The sequence below is a fragment of the Saimiri boliviensis genome, chromosome 10 (assembly GCF_048565385.1).
Source record: "Saimiri boliviensis isolate mSaiBol1 chromosome 10, mSaiBol1.pri, whole genome shotgun sequence".
Classification (NCBI taxonomy): domain Eukaryota; kingdom Metazoa; phylum Chordata; class Mammalia; order Primates; family Cebidae; genus Saimiri; species Saimiri boliviensis.
This window is the reverse complement of record NC_133458.1, coordinates 19,219,525-19,224,163: the sequence shown is the minus strand read 5'-3', so window position 1 is coordinate 19,224,163 and position 4,639 is coordinate 19,219,525.

The following is a 4,639-nucleotide window of genomic DNA, read 5'->3' as shown; positions in this document are numbered from 1 at the left end:
TCCCAGAGTGGTAGAATTACAGGTGTGAGCCACCCTGCCCAGCCCCTGCCCACCAATTTTTTTAATTAGCCAGGCTGAGCACTATGCCTCAGTCCTGTAATCCCAGAATTTTGGGACGCCAAGGCAGGAGGATTGCTTGAGATTAAGACCAGCCCAGACAATGTAGGAAGACCCTGTTTCTACAATTTTTTATTTTTTTTATTTTTTTTGAGATGGAGTCTAGCTCTGTTGCCCAGGCTGGAGTGCAGTGGCACGATCTCAGCTCACTGCAACCTCTGCCTTCCAGGTTCAAGTGATTCCCTGCCTCAGCCTCCCAACATTGTTGATAATTACAGTCATTCTATAGTGATTTAGAACATGATCTACACTTTTTTCATTTTTTTAGAGACAGGTACTCACTTTGCTGTCCAGGCTGGAGTGCAGTGGTGCAATCATAGCTCACTGTCGCCTCAACCTCCTGGGCTCAAGCAATCCTCCCACCTCAGCCCCCGGCATAGCTAGGACGACAGAAGTGTGCCACCATCTCTGGCTAATTATTATTTTTTTTTTAAAGTCTTACTCTGTCACCCAGGCTGGACTGCAGTAGTGTGATCTCAGCTCACTGCAACATCCGCCTCCCGGGTTCAAGCGATTCCCCTGCCTCAGCATCCCGACATTATTGTTAATTCTAGTCATTCTATAGTGATTTAGAACACAATCTACACTTTTTTTGTTTTTTAAGAGACAGGTTCTTACTTTGCTGTCCAGGCTGGAGTGCAGTGGTGCAATCATAGCTGACTGTTGCCTCAACCTCCCCGGCTCCAGCAATCCTCCCACTTCAGCCCCCTGCATAGGATTACAGGAATGTGCCAGCATCCCTGGCTAATTTTTTTTTTTTCTTTTTTTCAGACAGAGTCTTGCTCTGTCACCCAGGCTAGACTGCAGTGGTGTGATCTTAGCTCACTGCAACCTCCACCTCCAGGGTTCAAGCAATTCTCCTGCCTCAGCCTCTTGAGTAGCTGGGATTACAGGCATATGCCACCATGCCCAGCTAATTTTTGTTTTTTCAGTAGAGATGGGGTTTCTCTCTGTTGGTTTCACCAGTAAATGAACTGGACAGGCAAGAAGGGAATAGTAGCTTAAAGCAATAGCCAAGGAAGTTCACGTCACAAAATGTTTGATTCCCTGTGAAATCTAAAGATAACATCTTAACATTTGTCACTGAGTTGTTTCACATGGTGAAACCCTAGTCTCAAACTCCTGACCTTGTGATCTGCCCACTTCAGCCTCCCAAAGTGCTGGGATTACAGGCATGAGCCACCGCACCAGGCCAAGATAACATCTTGACATTTGTCATTGAGTTAATTTTCAGAAACCCAGAACCCCATCAAGTAGAAAATGCTGTCTGCTAGCACATAGACCTCAGATAACGGGGAACTGAGGACTGAACTCTGACAGTCATTCTTCATTCTAACTTCTTCCTGAGGAACCTGGAGGAAATCCAACCCACAGGCCACATCTAAGATTCTTTTCTGTGGACCCCAAGCCTTTAGACAAAGCTTCCCTTCCTTCCTTCCTTAAGGAAGATTGTTGCAAATGGAACAATCTTAACTATGTATTATATAGTTTCAAATTAGCTCTAAGGAGGCTATTGAATGTTCCTAACACAGAAATGATATCCGCTTGAGATGATGTATATGCTAATTACCCCGAGATGGTCACTACACGTTATACATATCAAAACATCACTAGGTACTCCATGAATAGGTACAATTATTGCCAATTGTTTTAAATGGTGGGGGATAGGAAATAATGGCTATCATCAACAAGACAAAAGATAACAAGTGTTGAAGACGATATGGAGAAAAGGGAACCCTTACACACTGCTGGTGGCAATGTAAATTAGTATAGCCATTATGGAAATTGGCATGGAAGCTCTTCCAAAAATTAAAAATAAAACTACCATATGATCTAGCAATCCCACTATTGGGTATATATCCAAAGGAAATGAAAATCAGGATGTTGAAGAGAGACCTGCACTCTCACGTTTGTTGCAGCATAATTCACAATAGCCGAGATAAGTAATCAACCTCAGTTTCCATCAATAGACAAATGGATAAAGAAAAGGTGGTATGCATACATGATGGAGTACAATTCAGCTATAAAAAGGAATGAAATCCTGTCATCTTAGATGACATGGATGAACCTGGAGAGCTTATGTTAAGTGAAATAAGCCAGGCACAGAAAGATAAATACCATATGATCTCACTCATATGTGAAATCTAAAAAGTCGTTCTCATAGGAGTAGAGAATACAGCAGTGTTTGCCAAAGACTAGGGAACGGAGGTGCTGGGGAGAGGCAGAATGAGATGAAGCAAGAACTCTTCTTAGGGGCCTGTTGGACACCCCCAAACATGGAAATAAAGGAAAATCTTGAGTTCCTTCAAGGGAAATTCCAGACGCCCAGCCAGCCTTGAGAAGTAAATCAACTGGACAAGCAAGAAGGTAATAGTAGCTTAAAGCAATAGCCAAAGAAGTTCAAGTCACAAAATGTTTGATTCCCTGTAAAATCTAAAGATAACATCTTAACATTGGTCAGTGAGTTGTTTCTCAGAAACCCAGACCCCCACCAAATAGAAAATGCTGTCCAATGGCACATAGACCTCAGATAAGGGGGAACTGAAGTCTGAACTCTAATAGCCATTCTTGGTTTTGAACTTCTTCCTGAGGGACCTGGAGGAAGTCAAACCCACAGGCCACATCTAAGATTCTTTTCTGTGGACCCCAAGCCTTTAGACAAAGCTTCCCTTCCTTCCTTAACCAGTTGCAAATTGAACAATCGTTGAATCTACCGATAACCTACAAGTACCCCCTACCACCCCTGCGGTATGGTTTGAGTAAGGTAGTGAAAAATACAAAATTTTTAAATTTTATTATTTAGTCTCTACTAAAAATACAAAAATTAGCTGGGTGCAGTAGCGCACACCTGTAGTCCCAGCTACTTGGGAGGCTGAGGCAGGAGAATCACTTGAACCCGAGAGGTGGATGTTGCAGTGAGCCAAGACTATGCCATTACACTCCAGCCTGAGTGACAGAGAGACTCCCTCAAAAAAAAAAAAAAAAAAAAAGTAATCCCAGTGTTGGAGATGGGACCTGATGGGAGGCGATGGGATCATGGGGGCAGATTTCCCCTTTAGTGCTCTTATTGTCAGGCCTCCACGTGCAAGCCCGGACCCAGAAAGTCTAGAGTCCTGCCTGCCTCCGCAGATCACCATGGCTCACCCCACCCTGACATCTTAACTGTTATTATAATAATGTAAATACTCCTCTCCCCACCCTGCCATCTTAAATGCTCTTACTCCTCACCCCACCCACCACTGTAACTGAACCTATAGTAATGTATATTCCTTGCCCCACTGCCGCCACTGTGACTGATCTTACTCTGTAACACCCCTGCCCCCTCCCGCAAAATTTGCCCCAATCTGTAAAACCAACTCATATCCCACCGCCCTTCGCTAACACCCTCTTTGGCCTCAGCCCACCTGCACCCAGGTGAATAAACAGCCATGTTGCTCACACAAAGCCTGTTTGGAGGGGGTCTTTTCATTCAAAGCGCAGTTTTAAAACTTAGTGATAGTGACTGAGTTATCACGAGACCTGGTTGTTTAAAAGTATGCAGCACCTCCTCCACCTGCTTCCTCCAGCTCTGGCCATAAGACATGCTGCCTGCTTCCCCTTTACCTTTGCCATGATTCTAAGTTTCCTGAGGCCTCCCCAGCCATGCTTCCTGTGCAGCCAGCAGAACCGTGAGCCAATGAAATCTCTTTTCTTTATAAATTAACCCAGGTACTTCTTTTTTTTTTTTTTTTTTTTTTTTTGAGACGGAGTTTCGCTCTTGTTACCCAGGCTGGAGTGCAATGGCGCGATCTCGGCTCACAGCAACCTCCGCCTCCTGGGCTCAGGCAATTCTCCTGCCTCAGCCTCCTAAGTAGCTGGGATTACAGGCACGTGCCACCACGCCCAGCTAGTTTTTTGTATTTTTAGTAGAGACGGGGTTTCACCACCATGTTGACCAGGACGGTCTCGATCTCTCGACCTCGTGATCCACCCGCCTCGGCCTCCCAAAGTGCTGGGATTACAGGCTTGAGCCACCGTGCCCGGCCTCCAGGTACTTCTTTATAGCAGAGCAACAACAGACTAATCCACCCACCTGTAAGCTATCCCACCACTTTAGGCCAGACCAAAGTATAATCTCCATGCATTGATTTCTAATTTTGCCTATAACTTCTGCTTTCCTGAACTATACGCCACCATTAAAAACCCTTGCGTATACACCCAGCACGGTGGCTCATCCCTGTAATCTCAGCCCTTTGGCAGGCTGAGGCAGGTGGATCACCTGAGGTCAGGAGTTCCAGATCAGACCAGCCTGACCAATATGGTGAAATCCCATCCCTAGTAAAAATACAAAAATTAGATTGGCATGGTGCCACGTGCTTGTGATCTTAACTAGTTGGGAGGCTGAGGCAGGAGAATCGCTTGAACCTGGGAGGCAGAGGTTGCAGTAAGCCAAGATGGTGTCACTGCACTCCAGCCTGGATGACAGAGCAACAGTAATTAAGCATATCTCTCACCTCAGATATTAGCATTTCTTTGTAGTGAG